Source organism: Chelonia mydas, chromosome 1 (genome assembly GCF_015237465.2).
Source record: "Chelonia mydas isolate rCheMyd1 chromosome 1, rCheMyd1.pri.v2, whole genome shotgun sequence".
Taxonomy (NCBI): Eukaryota; Metazoa; Chordata; order Testudines; family Cheloniidae; genus Chelonia; species Chelonia mydas.
The window spans coordinates 138,931,862-138,951,719 of NC_057849.1; the positions used below are offsets into that span (position 1 = coordinate 138,931,862).

The 19,858-nt window shown below is 41.6% G+C and overlaps 1 protein-coding gene and 1 non-coding gene across 6 annotated transcripts in view; one reads left to right on the forward strand and one right to left on the reverse strand.

Moving 5' to 3' along the window:
- The window catches only part of CNKSR2 (connector enhancer of kinase suppressor of Ras 2), a 379,302-nt gene that overhangs the window by 315,382 nt on the left and 44,062 nt on the right, over positions 1-19,858 (forward strand). The gene's annotated exons all lie outside the window — the stretch shown is intronic.
- On the reverse strand, positions 12,989-13,180 carry LOC114022048. The gene has a single exon (XR_003566320.1). It is a non-coding gene; the product is annotated as a U2 spliceosomal RNA (small nuclear RNA).

The window sequence follows — 19,858 nt, forward strand, 5'->3', positions numbered from 1 at the left end:
AAACTAGCTTCTATGGACCACAAGAGGACCAGTTGGAGTCTCTGCTGCTATAACTAACAGGACACCAGATCCGGCGTTAGGCATAAGCAGACTAAGCAATTGCTTAGGGCCCTGAGCAGCTCAAGGGAGGCCGCTATTAGCTTTTTATTATATGTTGGAGAGGGCAAAAAAATATTCCTGCTTAGGGCCCCCAGTGGCCTAGCACCTCACTCCAGGACACATGCTGCAACTGGAAAGGAAACTTCAAATTGGTTAAAGCTGATCCTTGGCCTAGCCTCAGCAGATATACACATGAATTCTAGCAATATCTTTTTGATCATGTAGGCACATTAATTACTTATTAATAAGTAATAATTTGATTATATAGAATCAACCTGTTGTAAAGAATAAGGATAGAAAACATTTTAAAACAAAACTGCTTATTGTATAGCTAGATCTATGGATTTTGAGAATGTGTGGAAGAAAAAAACCCTTATAGGCCATTTTTTCCCTTTGCAGACTCATTTTCTTCTGCAAAGTTCCTGTCCTATATAGTCTCTTTCTTCCCCTACAAGTCTTCTGTGCCCTTCTCCTATTGGTCCACAGCTTTGCAAGCCCTAGGGTTTTATACTACTACCCAGCACAATATCATCTGAGCACCTTCCATGTAAAACTGATAGCAATAATGAAGTCCCTAGTTGATTTCATGGAGTCTCGGGCTTTCCTCCTTTTTCAGGGTGAAAGCTCTGTTTAGAGTATTTGTTTCAGGTTTTTATTTGTTTGTTTGTTTGCTTTTTTGTTTTATAGAGAGATGTGTGGATACAATGGGTGTCAATGCTGTGTCATTCTTACTACTGTAGAAGCCAGTGGGTGGTTGTTTTGGGGTGAGAGTGTTGAAGAGGAAGATTTTGTAGTGTTTCCTAAATATGATCAGACTTTCTAGATTAACCTGCTCTCCGTTTGTTTCACAGCCAGAAACCCTCATTCAAGAATGCTTTGTCTCCAGCTGTTATATGCTTTGTCCTGGGTTTTGTCATCTGCATTGTGCCTGAGGAACTCAGCTGTCTTGGAGGTTCATAGATCAAAATTCATTCTTTAATGTAGCTGGGGCTTGATTCATCTGAAGCTCCTTGTTAAATGGTAGGGCAGGAACTGCTGCTGGCATCTCTCAGCAGCCAGGACTGAGTTCTTTGCTTCTCCCTCCCTACCCAGCAAAACCAAATAAATTTATTAGTCTCTAAGGTGCCAGAAGTACTCCCTTTTTTTAGAAAAACTAGAATTTGCTGCTTCCACACCACCTAGTGTTTATTGCGAGGGGGTGCAGGAAGCTGCAAGTAGGCAAAACAAGGAAAGCCAGTGTCCACACTCATAGGATCAGCTCTGGGAGAGACCGTTGTTATCTCCATAGTGAAGGTTACAACCCAGGGTTTCACCTTGGGGAGGGAGAGTGTGTTAGTCAAAAAGTGAACTGTGGATAAGGTCAAGTATTTCAGATTCCCCAAACTGGTAACAGTGAGGCTTTTTTCATTTTCTAAAGTAGGCAAGGCAGCATTCCATTTTAATGAAGTACTGTATGACATATAACCCTAGTGGGCTAATATCTGGACCAAATGGTAACATAGTACTTCTCAGAAAGATCAATATTTGCTTAAATAATGAAGGCTATGTAGCATCTCCATTTTAACTGGGTTTCTGCCATGTAGCCTTCAGGGTGTTGTTTTCTATTTTTTTTATAAATAGGGTACCTTTCACTTTTACAGTGGGATAAAAGATAGTGAAACATACAGAAGTGAGCAGCACTCATCTGTGAAGCTCAGGTGAATGTAGACTGAGGATGATGTGTGCCTGAAATGAGTAGGACAGGGTATGCTTTTGTGATATAGAACCACTGACTCTGTTTTCCAATAGAGAGGACTCCATTAGATATATTCTGTGGTTTGACCACCTTGTTAGACAGCTTAAATCTGCACCAGCAGACAGGAGAGGACCATTAACATGTTATATTTTCCCCACTGTGACTATTTGGGTTAATAAAGGTATGTGTGTCATGTAGTGTCTCAGATGGGTGAAGGAAGGAATAAGAGAGATGATAGGTAATATGTCAGGTTGGAAACATACCTCATGAAACCTAATGGATGGCATAAAGTACAGTATCTTCAGGGTCATTAAGGAAGATGTTATTCTAACCTACAATATGAACTATATGTCTTGTTAAAATCAGAACATTTCCCGTTGTTGTTGTTCTGTCTGGTACAGCCTGTGACTCAAGTGGGCTAATCTCCTGACTGCATTTTGTGTGTCATTTTACAATCTGACCTGTTTTTAAATGCTTGGTTGAAGGTTCTCATCATGACTTTCCCTTGGCTGGAGCGCCTCCCTCACGACAGCTTGTTGCTGTTTTCATTTACGGACTATTATCAGCAATTCTATCACTTAATTGTCTTTGAGACTTCCAGTAGTAGCTCTCACTACTGACTCATAATTAGTGTAGCGTGGAATGTTTGAAGAGTATTTTTTTAAATCATTCCAATTATATTGGAATATATTCACAATGCCTTACATGCGTTTGCTGACTTGAATTCATAGTGCAAAGAAAATATTTTAATTTATTTCTTAGAGAGGTAAATCATTTGTAGCAGATTGCTGTTTCAGGTAGTTGGAGGCAGTGAAAAAGTATAGTGACAGAAGCCTGTGTCTAACTGTTCTGGTATTTTCTGCTCTTGGTTTTAAATGAATAACAAAATGCTTTATAAAACAAATAGGACATTCTGTTGTGCATATTCCTGTGGTCTTTATTAATCTAGTTGACATAATATTTCTTAAAGATCCAATTATATGAGAGAGCAAATATATTTAAAAGCTAATCCAGGCTGAAAAACCCAACCTCACTGATTTTACAAAGTCCAGTTGGGTGTTATTTTAATATGCTTCTTTTTACATAATGAAATATATAATTTCACATGGATAGCTCTATATATTCATATATAATAAAAAATTGTCTTACTAGATGACAAAATTAGTTGCTTAACACAAATAGGAACTGGATAAATTCATGGAGGTTAAGTCCATTAATGGCTATTAGCCAGGATGGGTAAGGAATGGTGTCCCTAGCCTCTGTTTGTCAGAGGGTGGAGATGGATGGCAGGAGAGAGGTCACTTGATCATTACCTGTTAGGTTCACTCCCTCTGGGGCACCTGGCATTGGCCACTCCTCGGCAGACAGGATACTGGGCTGGACGGACCTTTGGTCTGACCCAGTACGGCTGTTCTTATGCTTTTAATAAGGCCAAAGCACATTTTTACTCCATATAGTCAGGGATTCTGTAAGGTGTCTCTTAAGGCAGATATTTGCCTAATAAGAATGGTCTCTTGTACAGGTTTCACTGTGCATTAGTGAACGTTTTGGGGGCCCAATTATGTGAGGTAATGAGTGCCATCAACTCCCACTTAATTTTTTTACCAGAAGACTGGACAGTTCTGCTTAATCAGAACTACAACCTACTCTACTTTAGTTTTCCTCTTTCATGGGAACGGAGAGAAAGAGAAGGATGCCCCACGCATCTTACCATTTCCTAAAATATGTGCAATGCCACATCTATGTTCTGTCTGCAGCTCTCCAGTTTCATTAGGAAAGAAGGTGGCCATCATTATGTGGTTTCATTAGGGATGGCTCACTTGTGAGAGAAGTTGCTTTCACTTCATCCTAGCCTTATAGTAACCAACTAAGCAAAGGACAAGTCAGATTAAGTTTTTCCCTGAAGCATGCACCTTAATGTGCCTTCTTCTAGAGACTATAAAGCCTGACAGAGTTACTTTTGGCCCTGTGCCATTTTTTACTCCTGTATAGGAGCTACAGTTTTGTGTAATTATTATATTTTAGATAAGCTTTTCTCTAAACTTTCAAGAGCACGCTAATATCCATGAGAAGACACGCACCCCATTAAAAGCCATTTAACTGTTTCCAGTCTGTTCACTTACTTGTTTGTCTACTACCCACATAAAATATGTACTACTCCTACAAAGATTTTCACTTAGAGAAATCAGTACTGTGCATAGGCAAACCTCTTACAGACAACGATAGTGATCTCCTTAGTAAGCCACTTTGAGATCTACTGAGGAAGAGTGCTATATAAGAGCTAGGTATTATTTATGTATATGTTGGGTGCTGCACAAACACAGAAGAAGAAGATGGTCCCTTCCCCAAAGGGCTTGCAGTCTAAGTATTATTATTATTATTTATTTTATTATTTTTATTATTATTACTGTTCACATTACATTTGGCACAACATTGAAATTTGTGGGTGGGGGAAACAAGCTTTTGTAAATCCAGTGGGCATTGTAAAAGATTCTGTACACTGATGAGTGTGAAATTTTAAATTAGTGTGAAAACCAACATTCTTCTGCAGTGTTTGAAAGCAAAACACCACATCGCTTACAAGGTAGCAATTCAGAAAGCGATACTGGCTATTAACAAAAGTAAAACTGACTTAGCCAGGTGCCCTTTTACTTCAGTGGTCTTTTACATGGGTGCAAGTATCTACCCATAGAAATCTGGTGCCTTAATTGATTTTCATTGCCTAAGCTGTAAGAAAAATAGATGAATGGCATAAAGAGTTACATGTTCAGTAGATTTTATAAGTTATTTCACTTTTAATGATTTAAGATATAGTTAGCAGCAAAGGTAAAGAAGTTTTTTGCTTAGAATATATGACTATAATTGTATCCTTCCACAGGAGGGGACTTCCTACATGACAATCTCTCCAAAGGATTTCTTGCAGAGTGTACCCCAGGTTGTGTTATTGGAGTGGAGGTGGTTAATAGATCCATGCCCCCACAGACTTCCCTTGGCTATCCCCAGGTTGGGGGGAGGGGTAAGGAATAGGTGGATAAATTAATATACTCCGTGGTTGCATTAATTAACTTTTCCTGATAAGTTCCATGGAGCAGAGGGGCAACATATGGCTTGCCCTCGGCTTTTCTATCCTCCTCTCTTTCCCCATATCCCTCCCCTGCATAAACTCCAGAATTTGGGCAGGGAGGCAGATGATATGGTGAGGCCATAGCCCCATTTGTGTATGGAGGATTGATTCTTACATGGAGTACCCCTTCTCACACTATTCTGCAGGACATAATCTGGGCTATTAGTTCTTATGTCCTGTCCCTTGAAGATTCTTAATGTATAGGATTAAATGATGTGTGATTGCTCTCTGGTTTACTAGCTTGTCATGACTCTCAGGCAAAGTATAAAACTCTTTGCATGTTTGCAGATGTTTTCTGCAAAAGTACAAAAGTTGCCTTCATTTTAAAGCATAAGGTGACCAGATAGCAAGTGTGAAAAACCGGGACGGGGGTGGGGGGTAATAGGCGCCTGTATAAGAAAAAGGCCCAAGTATCGGGACTGTTCCTATAAAATCAGGACATCTGGTCACCCTACTAAAGCATAATATGCTGAATTTCTTTTAAATTAGGTTACATTATTTACTTTAAAAATATATATTTTGCATGCAAAATGGAAAGACATACAGCTTGTTTTTCAGAACTTGCTGTATAAATTACAATTAAAAGAATATTTTTCTATTCTAAATTTTGCATTTACATTTTTTCAGTGAGAGAGACTGAAATTAATGCATTACAGTCAGGGTTTAATCATTTACATAAATCTCCTTGCAGCAAACTCACTAAAAATGTTTTTAAAGAAGCTCTCAAATTTAACCTCAGCCCAGGATGTGAGGAAGCTTCTTAGCAAGGGGATGTATGCAGAATTGTGATCATTCATCTCTTCAGTGACATACAACAGGTATTTAGCCTAATCTTAAAGATTTCTGAGACAGCTACAATGAAGAGAAGTTAATAAGACATTGTGTGTATAAGAATGTTTGAAAAATGTATATACCCTGTGATATTCCAGGGTGCAATCCAGAGTATGAGGGATTGTGTTACCACCTGCCCCACAACCTTAGGCACCTCACAATGTTTTGCTGTTATAGCTCCCACCCATGTCTGCTCACAAACATCATGCAGGTTACACACCTTCTGTCTGTCTATCTCTACAGCCCTGATCAGGTAGTACAGCTCATGTTCATTCTTCTATTTTCAAACAGCAAAGTATTTTCTGGAGGTCTGTGAAGAATTAAGAGTTATTTCTTGGCAGCTGGGAGTTGCATTTGTTCTTCAAGAGCCTGATGCTTGCAGTTCAAATAAATTCATTGGATGATTTTTTCTTTGTAACCCTTTTGGCATGTGCCTGAATGTTCAGTTTTGCCAAGTCTCAGGAATCTGGCAATATGTGTTGTTTTTCTTAAAGCCCCAGCTCTTCTAGAAAGGTGATTGTGTGGGAATCTCAGCTTTCATTAAAACATAAAAGGTCAGTTTTCTAGACCTCATGGTTATGGTGGAAAGCTTGAGAACATGACCCAGGTGCACACTAAAGTCACATAAGATAGAGGGCAGATAAAAAGAACCCTGAATCTATTAATTTTAAAAATCTAATTATTTTTGTGGGCCTGACTCATTAGTTTTGATTGAAAATACTGAATACCATATCACCAGAATAGCTAGCATTATATTATTAAATAGTATGATGTAATGGATATAAGCATTCATGAAACAGCCTTTAAAAATTCTGCATTACAGATGGAAAACTATTACTAATTATAATATTATAGGGGAATTTTTAAAAATGTTTTAGTTTGCGTCTGACATCTAAGCCATACTTTTACTTTTATTTTTGAGCTGCGAGATGATACATTGAGATTTTGTATAAATTTGTTATCCATCCTGGTGAGAGTCTGATAAATAAAATGAAATGAATGATGCATTGCATTTAGAAGTGAAAAGCAAATAGTATTGAAGTTATTGATGGAATGTGAATTAAGTTTTGAAGCAGAGAAATTTCAGAATATTTTCTGCCACTTAATGGATGCACATACTTTTATAGGAATAGCAGAGACTCAAATTTTATAATTCTGGGGAGTGCACTGGCAGCTTCCCATGGGCCAAGAACCACCCCTAGTGTTTATACTCATGCTTATTATTTAGTCCAAATTAAATGTACACAACCTTAGCATTTGTTAGTACTTATTTCTTTATAGATACAGATTATTTGTTTGAGTTCCCCAACAATAAACTAGGATTGCCAGAAGTCCAGTTTTCGACTGGAACAACCAGTCAAAAAGGAACCCTGGTGGCTCCAGTCAGCACCGCTGACCGGGCCATTAAAAGTTCGGTTGGCAGCGCAGTGGGGCTAAGGCAGGCTCCCTGACTGGCTCTGCCGGGCTCCTGGGAAGTGGCCAGCATGTCCCCCTGGCTCAGGGGTAGTCATGGGACCTCTGTGCGCTGCCCCCGCCCCAAGCGCCGGCTCCACAGCTCCCATTGGTTGGCAACTGCAGCCAGTGGGAGCTGCGGGGGTGGCACCTGCAGGTGGAGGCAGCACACAGAGCCCCATGGCCATCTAGGAGCCGGAGGGACATGATACGGCTTCCTGGGAGCCGCCTGAGGTAAGCGCTGCCCGGAGCCTGCAATTTGCACCCCTCCCATGCCCCAAACCCCTACCCCAGATTGGAGTCCCCTCCCTCACCCTGAACCGCTCATTTCTGGCTCCACCCTGGAGCCCGCACCCCCAGCCCAGAGCCCGTACCCCCCAACATACGCCAACCCTCTGCCTTAGCCTGGAGCTTCCTCCCACACTCTGAACCCCTCAGCCACACCCCCAGCACAGAGCCCCCTCCTGCAGCCCAAACCCCTCAGCCCCAACCCAGAGCCCACACACCCAGCTGGAGCCTTCACCCCAATCCCTTGCCCCAACCCAGTGAAAATGAGCGAGTGGGGGAGACCAAGCAATGGAGGAAGAGGGGATGGAGTGATTGGGGGCAGGGTCTCAGTGAAGGGGCAGGACAAGGGCGGGCCTCGGGGAAGGAGCGAGGCAAGGGTGTTTGGTTTTCTGCAGGTAGAAAGTTGGCAACCCTAATATAAACCAAATGATCAGCTTCATATTGTAGTTACAAGATAAGGAGGGCCAAAATGGCTGCATGTTTAACTTGGAAGGCCTGACTTGGAGCCCACTTTGGGCATTTCTGTTTCAAAATAAATACAACCAATTATCTCTCTCTGATTATAGAGGAGAGAATTTTGGCCTCTTAAAGTATAAAATGACATATTAGCCCTGTCTCATTTTAAAGGTCCGAGCTATTAATGTGATGGGGGGAAAAAATCAGTTAGAGAGTTGCTGACAAATTTCTATAGTAATTTTTCTAGTGAGTTTTCTGAAGTGTAGAAGTAATTTTGTACGGGTTTATAGGAATCCGGGGAAGAAAATTCAACAGGCTTCTTTTGGGATATTTCCCCTATTTGTAAATTTAAGACTTGTCAGAATTCCAGCATGTCAGACAGTAATATTTAGATGAGCATATCATAGGGCTATGCAAAGGTTTTACATACATCAGGGGCTAATCCCTGTGCTATTACATCCCAGAAGAACAAGGCAGGTACTGTGAAAAGTTTCAAAGGGAGACCATTTTGATTGATCATTTGAGGGTAACAAGAATAGATTTTAGAACGTGGGGGAGGTATATTACAGAATTAAATACCTTATTTATTTGAAACTCAAGGTTCTAAAAGCTTCAGCTAATGCCCTAGTTCTCCCACATACACTATTAATCATTTAGACTACTTAGAATTAATACCGTTAAGATACTGTGGCACAAATATCAAAGTTCCATTTTAAAATTCTAACAATTTTAAGTGACTTCTAAATTTGGCACAAAAGTAGCATTTGTATTGTACTGACTTCAAGGCTTATAGTCTAATATGAAAATCATATTTAATGGCCAGTGTTGTTCTGTTATTTTCCTTGTGGGGCCTGTCCTGTAGTAGGTGATCTCTGGGACAGATCTCGCTCTGTCAATCTGTTTCCTCACTTCCTCAGGTGGGTATTATAGTGTTAAGAATACTTGATAAAGATCTTGTAGGTGTTTGTCTCTGTCTGAGGGATTGGAGCAAATTTGGTTGTATCTTTGGGCTTGGCTGTAGACAATGGATCATGTGATGTGTCCTGGAGGCATGTAGGTAAGTATAGCAGTCAGTAGGTTTCCGGTATAGGGTAGTGTTTATGTGACCATCACTTATTTGCACGGTAGTGTCCAAACAAAGAGATCCACTTCCTGGACACTACAGATCGACAGAGCGAGACGGGTACCCAGAGATCACCTACTACAGGACAGGCCCCACAAGGAAAATAACAGAACGCCACTGGCCATTAAATATGATTTTCATATTAGACTATAAACCTTGAAGTCAGTACAATATAAATGCTACTTTTGTGTCAAATTTAGAAGTCACTTAAAATTGTTAAAATTTTACTTCATTAAAAACATTAAAGAGGTCTCTATCCATATCCAAATCGGATCCCGGCGGTCTATAGCACACCCCAAGCACTATCCCAGGGGAGGCTCTAGTAGCTTTCTTCCCCAATGTGATTTTTGCCCAGACAGACTCTGTCTTATCCATTTCATCACTTCTTATTTCTTTACAGTCTACCTCAGTAGTTCTCAAAGTCGTTCCGCCGTTTGTTCAAGGAAAGCCCCTGTCACGCCGGACCAGTTTGTTTACCTGCCGCGTCCGCAGGTTCGGCCGATCGCGGCTCCCACTGGCCGTGGTTCGCCGCTCCAGGCCAATGGGGGCTGTGGGAAGCAGTGCGGGCCAAGGGACATGTTGGCTGCCCTTCCAGCAGCCCCCATTGGCCTGGAGCGGCGAACCGTGGCCAGTGGGAGCCGCGATCGGCCGAACCTGCGGACGCGGCAGGTAAACAAACTGGTCTGGTGCGCCAGGGGCTTTCCCTGAACAAGCGGCGGACCGGCTTTGAGAACCACTGGTCTACCTCATTATTGATATACAGTGCTACTCCACCACCTTTGCCTTTATTTCTGTCTTTCCTAAACAGCACATACCCTTCTATACCTGTAGTCCAGTCATGACTACTATTCCACCATGTTTCTGTTATCCCTATCATATCTGGTTTCACTTCCTGCACCAGTAGCTCTAGTTCCTCCATTTTGTTACCGAGGCTCCTCGCATTAGTATACAAACATCTTAATTTTTTGCTGGTTGGCCTCGCTCACATTCTTTACCCGATTAGGCACAGACATTCTACCGCCAGTATCACCTATTAGACTGGTATGTACACTACCCTTCCTCCTTATGTCCATTCTTACTTCGTTTTCTTCCCTCTCAATGTTAAAATCTGGCGTGTAGATTACCTGGACATCTCCCAACCATCTCCCCCAGATTCCTAGTTTAAAGCTCTCTTGATCAGTTGTGTCATCCTCCATCCTAGAAGTCTAGGTGAAGTGCATCCCGAGAGAACAGTCCTCTGTCCATGAATGCTTCCCAGTGGCCATACATCCCAAACCCTCCTTATAGCACCAGTGCCTGAGCCTTCTGTTGATAGTCATAATCTTGTCACACCTTTGTTGCCCTTCTTTAGGAACAGGCAGAATCCCACTGAAGATCACCTGAGCCTCGATTTCCTTAAGCGTCTTCCCCAGCCTGGCATAGTCTCCCTTGATACATTCCAGTGAGAATTTACCGGTATCATTTGTTCCCACATGAAGGACAATCAGTGGATTCTTTCCCGCTCCCATTAGGATCCTCTTCAGCCTCAGGTCCACATCCCATATCTTAGCACCCAGCAGACAGCACACCCTTCTGTTCTCTGGATCAGCTCTTGTTACAGGTCTGTCTATCCTTCTGAGTAAGGAGTCTCCAATCACGTAGACCTGCCTTTTCCTGGCAATAGTGTGATTCTCCAGTCTATCTCCTGTTCCCTCTGGCTGCAAGTCCTCTCGATTTCTATTGTCCCTTGCAATCCTCTACAACCCATCCCGTATCCTCCTGGGGCTCATATTTGGTGTTATCTCCATTGACTCTTGCCCTCTTCCTATAGGACTAGCTGCTCTTCTCTTCTTGCTTGCCCTCTCTCCTTCAGTGACCACCTGCTGAGCCCCTTCTTCATTTTCCAACTCCGCAAACCTGTTCCTGAGCTCTGTTTCTCCTTCACTAACCCGTCTTTTCCTCTGCCTGGTTCTTTTAGTCACATGCTTCCACTGTCCACTTTCCTCACCCAGCAGTCTCCCCTCAGAGTTCTTTGGTCCCGCTTCCATCTGCAAGTCTGAGCTTTTCCCTTCAGCCTCCTCATGTCTTTGCTCCATCATTCGCTCGAACCCCCTTCTAAACTCAACCAGACTTTCCACCTGCATCTCCAGTCCTCGGATCTTTTCTTCCATCAGCTCTATCAGGCTTCATGGAGATGAAACTCTTTTCAGGTGCCCCCTCCAGGATCATGTACATGCCGCAGCTTCTACATCCAGTCATCTTCATTGTGTCTTCCACTGCTTGGGTCACTCCCACTGCTGCCTCTGTATCTGTCATCGCCTTCTCACCTAAGTCCTGTTAGTCCGGGAAACACAAACCAAACCAAAACAAACCCCCAACGAGCACCACAACACTGCCAGACCACGACACACTCCCTTCACTAGCCTGTCTGTTCCTTTGCCTGGCTCTCTTAGTCTTCCCCCCAGACTCCTCCAACAGAACTCCCACTCAAACTCCCCTGTTTACAGCTCTGTTTGCTGGCTCCTGTGCCGCTGCAGCTGTCTGTGCCACTGCGTGACTGGCTGGCTACCTTTATAGGACCCCTAGTCAGAGAAGCCCCGCCCCCTAATCAGGGCTCAGCTTCTCTCCCAGCACACTGCCCTTACCAGCCTCTATAATACCAGTACAAATACCTACAAATACCTTCTCCTACAACAGAATTCCCACTCAAACTCTGCTGTCATCTCCATGAATATAGCCTTGCAAAGTTGTCGTAAAAAATTACCAGTGACATCATTAAAACAGTCTTTACCCTGATGATTTATGTTAATGCAAAAACCTAAACATATTTTGTAAATGAATAGAGATTGTTTACCAAAGAAATTGCTGCCCCTGGGTGAGTAGAATTGTACAGAGACTTTATGTAATTTGGCAATGTCAAGTCCCATTCACATAGATAGAAGTTTTGCAATTGTTTCCACTATCACCAAAAAGGGTTTCAAAATTAATGAATAGAGCTGGTTGGGAAACAGGATTTTAGGTCTGTGAAAAATTTTCAGAATTTTTTTCATCCTGAAATGAGGGATGTTCATGTGGAACATTTCAATTGTGTTGAATCACATTTTCAAATGGAAAACTGTTTTGTTGGGAAAACTTTTGACTAGCCCTACTGAGTATGTTAAGTGGCTATTTTAGAAGCTTTATCATAGCTTTCTTATTTCATTTTAAAGATTAATACTGGAAGAACTTAGTGTACTTCAGACATTAACAACCAGATAAGATTTTTATAAAGTGAGCTATGTTTGTTACTTCTTTCCACAGAACTTAGGGTTTGGGGAAGTTTGTGACAAAAGATTCAGTGATCTACTATTGCTCTATCTGAAATGATGGTTTAACTCCTATAGCCTGATTCAGCAGCCCTTACTCATGTATTTTACTTGAGTTGCACTGTTCATGTAGGTAAGGTTTGTATATTGGGTTTATATTAGGCAGTGTAAATACCAAGTTTAAGCCTTATAATTTTTAATGGATTTTATTAAAGCCTTAAAAATCTGTGTTGTGAAACTAAAATCTGAGTCTTAACTGTGAGGGTGCTTCTTGTGCTGTTATCACTTTCTATAAATACTGGGTGAATCTTATTTAATTCTGATATACTCTAGTCAGTTGGGTAGAATTTTCCTTTCCTACCCCTATTCCCTATATATATATATAATGTGTGTATGAGACAAAGTCAGGCCAGATGGCTACAGGAGAGTGCAGATATTAAACTGATAAGAATAGATATAACTTAGATAATTTTTGTACTTCACGGTCCCGGAGACATAAACAAGGTTTTCATCTCGGGGCCAAAAGACCAAAAACATCAAGACACTTGATCACGACCTTGCATAGACCGAGAGACTACTTACACTTTTCTTTTCTTTTTTTTGTTAACGTTCCTGGAGGCACTGCAATACCAGGTCGATGCGTGGGGTGGACAGAGCAAGCTCCTATTCCAGCCCCCCGTTCCAAAAATCAATTTAAGAGACAGTCCTCAAATAGAGAACATATCAGAGATTAAACTGACAAGAACAGAAACTGTGCTTGATCTTAGCCAAAAGGCCGAGGAAGGTATAAGCAGGTCCCTCTTCTCCTGGTAACTGAGCAGGGGTTACTCCAGGTTAATTACGACACGTGGAGTCAATTAAGAACCTGCCAGAACGGATTAAAAGCCTTCCCCCCCATCCAGTCAGTTTGGGTGACAGGTGTTGTGAGAGTGGAGGCGAGCTGAATGGTGCGGAAGCTGACAAGGACCAGGGGAGAACCCCACAGATATAGAGATTGGGGAGAAACCCTACTCTGAACAGGAGCTAAGGACCCTTCAAGGTCCAAAGACCTGAAGGAAAGGACCCTATCAGAAGGGAGAGACTGAGCCATGCATTTGCTATGGTGCTGCCATGCCCAGAAGGGCTACCAGAGACTAGGGGCTCTCCCTTGCCTGGCAGGATGGTCGGGAGGAACCCCGCCCAAGCAAAGTGGGGACAATAAGCCAACGGGCATGGGGAAGTAACCCAGGGAAGCTAGCAGCTTTCTTGGGAACTGGCAAAGTGAGACTGCTACTTGTAGGGTCCCTGGGTTGGGGCCCGGAGTAGAGGGCAGAACCTCTCCCTGGATGCCCACTGAGCAGGCCAGAAGCCCCAGTGAACCAGTGAGGGCCTAGTAGGCCCAGAAATGGGAAGGCCGCTTGGAGACAGAATTTCCCCATCCACTATAAACAGACGGGGGAAATTCTGAGAGACGAGACATTATCCTGACCCACCGCTAGAAGGAAGCACGGGACCCACTGAGGCGGAGAAGAAGCCCTGTAGCTTATACTAGGAAGATTTTCAAAGCCTCATTTAGAGGTGTTGTGTAATGAATAGCACATTTTCCTGTTGGTTCTCATCTTCAGTACAGAGTTCATAATAATAATGGTTCTTATAGCAGTTTTCACCTATGGATCTCAAAGTAATCAAATGATAATTTCTCCATTTCTGCATATATGGAAATTGTGGCACAGAAAGGTGTAGGGATTTGCCAAAGGTCACACATACATATAACAAAGCCATTTGCAACATGGTTCTCAAGGATGCTAGGAATACATATTGATAAACCTGTAGAAATGAACTATCCTAGTATTTCTTATGTTAGGGAAGGTGTTACAAATACAAATCCTAGAAAGTTGACAGTGATGAATGAAACAGTGAGACAGGGGAATGATTTTTTTAAAAACAGCAAAATACATTTTAGAATTTAATGAATTGTGGTTTAGTAAATCAATAGCTTCTGACAGACACTGTGGTGCTTTATAATTCTGTAGTGCTAGTCATAGATGCAGACATTAAACTCTGTAGTGGCTATCATGAAGGTTATAATGTCCACAGGCTACACTTGTAGCTTTGCACACTCTTTGTAAAATGTTTTGGGACTCTGCATTCTGTATTTATTACTTAAGTCTATAAAATTTGGTGGGAAAATATCTAAATAATGAGAGAAACCAAAAAGATATAAGTGGGCTGTGTACTAATCTCACTGGGAATAGATATGCAAACCAAGGCTGAAGTAATTTTTGAGCTATTAATAGGGTGGTGGAAGAGTTTAGAATTTTCAAAATATGGAAAACAACCTATTGTTTCTAAGGCTTACAACATGCTTGTACAAGGCTTGTACAATTAAACAAACTCAAATTGCCCCCCCCCAAATCTCTCCAGCCTAAAGCTAAGCATTGTCAGGATCCCAGCAAGGGCATTCGGGGCCAAGGGTCAGAACAGGGGCAAACCTGAGGCTAGGAGTAGCTGAGGAGTTTGTTGTCAAGTCCAGACCAGAGTCTATACCGGGGGCAGAGTCCAAGTGAGATTTCAGGGTCTGAGTCAGGAGACAAAGTCCAAACAAAGCTGAGGTCACGCCAGGAATTCAAAAGCAAGGAGCAGGAACAGCCATGGCATCAACAGAAGATCCAGGCTGTTGCCTGGACACTTTCTGGAACACCTCTTGGGTTCATGTAAAGCAGGGAGCCAATCAGATCTGTCAAACTCTTGAGGTGGAAATTTCCATGGTCTGTGTCCTCAGCGAGTCATGGGAAGTGGAGCCACTTCAATGGCTCCAAAATATTACACTGCATTTATATGTCGGTCATTTCAGAATTCTGTTTGTACCACTATCCTTTTCTGGATAGAATAACTTATACAGCATGTAAGCACTGCTATTTGTGTTACTGCTTAATGAGTTATCTCTAGCATATGTGTTTCAATATTGCCAGATGTAAAGTAATATAACTTGGTGCAAAAATTCCAACCATACTTACAAGATGTGGGACTCTATCCTGGGAAGCAGTGACTCTGAAAAGACCTGGGGATCATAGTGGATAATCAGCTGAACATGAGCTTCCAGTGTGGTGCTCTGGTCAAAAGAGCTAGGGTAATCCTTGCATGTATGAAAAAAGGGAATATCGAGTAGGAGTAAAGAATGTATTTGGCACTGGTGAGACCACTACCGGAATTCTGTGTCCAATTCAAGAAAGACTTAAAGCTTTATAACCATTAAAGCACAAATTTTGTGAGCATCACGTCAAAATATGCAAAGCAAATATCCTTAAATCAAACTCTAAGAAGTTCTTGAGCAGTTTTTCTTTCTTTGCCTATTTATACGTTTTGGTTATTATCAATGGAATATTTTTTCTTCAGTTTGTGTGTGTATGATGAAATTGATGTTTACGGACATTTAACAGCTCAAAATCTTTCCAAACCTAATTATATGAAACATCTTCGTGGTAAAATGGAATAATTACCTTTATACAAATAAATCCTATGTAGGCTACCCTAAAAGTATTGTGTGCCAGGGTCAAATCCTGTTTTATTACTCATCTTTAGGCCCTACCAAATTCACCGCCCATTTTGGTCAATTTCACAGTCATAGGATTTTAAAAATCATAAATTTCATGATTTCAGATATTGAAATCTGAAATTTCATGGTGTTGTAACTGTAGCAGTCCTGACCAACTCTGAAGGCAGCAGAGATAAGGGTGGCATGGTATGGTATTGCCACCCTTCTGCGCTGCTGCTGGTGGGTGCTGCCTTCAGAGCTGGGCACCTGGCCAGCAGCCACTGCTCTCTGGCCACCCAGCTCTGAAGGCTGTGCAGAAGTAAGGGTGGCAATACTGCAACCACCCTACAATAACCCAGCATGTTGACCCCCTTCTCCTCCTAAAAACAAAATAAAAAATACCACATCACCACAATGACAGACTTCTTAAAAGCCCATCTGTTCTGCACAGTCTACTGGGAATAAAGTCTGCACACCATTCCTTTGTGGTATTTTCTGCTCCTTGTAAAGCATGATGTAAAATTACAACATTATGGGCTAGATTATAAATTTACAATCGGCTTGGAGCGAGTTGCATCACGTCAGGAACAGACCAGAGAATTGAATGTGACTTAGACTCTCAGATTCCTCCGTTGCTTCTCCCTTGCTCTGGAGGGAGCAAGTTTACTTCCTCTTTTCATGGAACAGTTCATTCACTCCCTCCTGGTGCACATAGTCAGCTGCTCTGGCCAGGGCTCATCCCACTTCTCACCCCTGCCTACCTGTTCTCTGAGGAATATTCAGCAAGTAGCTCCTGCTTTCCTCTTCTGGCCAATCATCATCAGAGCAGGGCAATGAAAAGGAATGAGAGGAAAGCTAGTGTTGGGTTCTCAGGACAAATTTTTTGGTGGCCTCAGAGAGTGGCCATCAACTCTTGCTGGTGGCTGCTCTAACACTTTTTCCCTAAAATACTTAATTAGCTTTAGGAAAAACAAATAAATATGCTCATATACATGCCCATATAAATGTAGTTTATTTATTGCTTGCTAGTAAGTCTGTTGTAAAAAGTGATATTAACAAACATAAAAGTATCACTTTTCACGGCAGACTTCTCAACCCTGCCAAGCCTGGGGACAAATTAAGCCCTGGATGGGAGATCAGAGTAGGCAGTAGGGGTCAGGGGCGATGGAGTTGGAGGGGGCATGGGTAGGATTTGTCCCTGGATAAGCAAACAAATGTATAACAGAACTGCCAGTTGCAAAACTGTTTTTGTTGCTGCCCATGATTTTAAAGATTTGTTCAGATTTGTTTGAATAAAATGTCTAAAATATTCAGAAAATAACAGTATTTGTTGCTGTTGTCACATTAACTGAATGAAACACAGATTTCAATATAGTTTTATCAAGTAGGGGCCAACAGATGCGACTGGGAGAAAAAGCTCAAAATAAGCTCAACTAAGTTTTTGGTTTATTTTTAAGCACCAGCTATGCCCTCAGCAATATGCAGAATATAGAGGAAATCATAGTCACTGCTCCAGTAAATGTGGCAAATCAACGTAAAAACTGCCTTCAAATTCTTTAAGAATACTGCAAAAGATGTGTTCCTCTTTGTATTACATGAAGGCCCCAGTTAGGATTGGGGGCCTATTGTACTAGGTGTGGTACAGACTCTCAACAAGAAGCAGTCCCTGTATCAAAGAGTTTACAATCCAATAAATAGACACACAATCAAACAACGATAGTCGAACAACATAGAAACATAGTGGCAAAGGTATATAACATGTGCAAAGTTTTAAAAACAAACTGCCGCAACCTTTCCTCTGCTTTTATCTTACTAGGTGCAGGTGTTTCAGCCTTGGTTGACTCAGTGTGCCATTCTCCTACTCTGCCTATTCCAAGGAAATTGAAGTCGGGGGAAGAAATGTTGTTATTAAATAGCTTTCAAAAACTCTGTCTCTCCATCTCAATTTATCTACAACTGAGGAAGAGCTGTCATATTCTTGTTAGATCCCTAACTATCCCTCTTCCCCTTCCCTTAAACCACCAAAAGGGGCTGTTGCCCATTCTGAATACAGTCTAACAGTGGAACTATATTTTAATCATACATACTGTTTTTTGTTTGTTTGTTTTTGTTTTTAAAGAAAGATAGCCTTATTAACATTAGTCAGTAAGGGTTCTATCTTGTTCTATACCAGCATTATGTCCACATGTGTTTTGCAAATGTGCAGTTCTCTATTGCCTTGTTCAATCATAGTTTCAATGCCACAATTAAAATTTATGACACATATACACAGATGTATAGACAGATATTTGTCTGTTTCCTGATGCATGTATCCTATCTATATCTGTCTCGCTGTTGCTAAGCTTTCTAGGGCAGGGAGGGTGGCGATAGTGCTGTCATGTGCAGCACAGGCGATATTGTCAGCATTTAGCAAATAATTAAGGCATTGAGAGCTCTGGTTCCCAACTGTATCCTACTCCAGTAGGCTTTTCTGTTACAGGAGGCTTCTTGAAAAACTATTCAGATTAATCCAATCAAATGCCCATAGTATTTTGTAACCTACAAGAAAATATTTTTGTGCATCATTTGTTAAAGCTATAATTACCCTATTCATTCACTGACAATAGTCAAACAGATTATAAAGTGCATCAAATACCATGAAGTAACCTGAGAAAATAAATTCCCAATCGCAGACACCACAGTTCTGTTACACCCTATCGCACACTGGTTCTCAAACTGGTTAGCGAGAATTGCGAACTGGGAGGCCTGACCCCAGCCAGGCATGGGGCTGTGAGCCCCAAGCCCCTCCAGCCCAGCTCCACTGCACCTGCATCCTGTTCCACTTCCAAGAAAGGGCACCAAATAGAAGTTTGACCATGGCACTGTTTTTTCCTATGGCCAGCCCTGGGACTGAGACAACATGAGAGGGCTTGATTGTTCAGCAGCTGAAGTAGCACTTTATTATTTAAGGTTTCAGAGTAGCAGCTGTGTTAGTCTGTATCCGCAAAAAGAACAGGAGTACTTGTGGCGCTTTAGAGACTAACAAATTTATTAGAGCATAAGCTTTCGTGGGCTATAGCCCGCTTCACTGGATGCATAGAATGGAACATATAGTAAGACAGATAGATATCTATATATATATACATACAGATAAGTTGGAACTTACCATATAAACTGTGAGAGGCTAAATGGACACAAATCTGACATCAGGAATCATAACATTCAAAAATCGGTAGGAGAACACTTCAACCTCTCTGGCCACTCAGTAACAGACTTAAAGGTGGCAATTTTGCACCAGAAAAGCTTCAAAAACAGACTCCAACGAGAAAGTGCTGAGCTTGACTTAATATGCAAACTAGATACCATTAACTTGGGTTTGAATAGAGACTGGGAGTGGCTGGTTCATTACATATAATGAATCTATTTCCACACGTTAAGTATCCTCACACCTTGTCAACCATCTAAATGGGCCATCTTGATTATCACTACAAAAGTTTTTTTTCTCCTGCTGATAATAGCTCATCTTAATTAATTAGCCTCTTACAGTTTGTATGGTAACTTCCAACTTATCTGTGTGTGTATATATATCTTACTATATGTTACATTCTATGCATCTGATGAAGTGGGCTGTAGCTCACGAAAGCTTATGCTCTAATAAATTTGTTAGTCTCTAAGGTGCCACAAGTACTCCTGTTCTTTTTATTATTTAACAGCCAGACACACAGGCGCATACTTTCTCTTGAAAATAATAGGCACCTCTACTGCTAAAACCACTAAAAACCGGAAGTATCTCGAGTCTTACATTAAACACGGTTTTACCAGCATTGTTACCTCTGGTATTGAAAAACTGCAGTGCATCATTTGCTGAGAAGCTTTGTCTGCTGAATTGATCAAACCACGCAAACTGCAGCAACATCTTGAAACTAGACAACAAACGTCCTCTGCTGTGGAGACCTCGTCCACGCCATGTTGT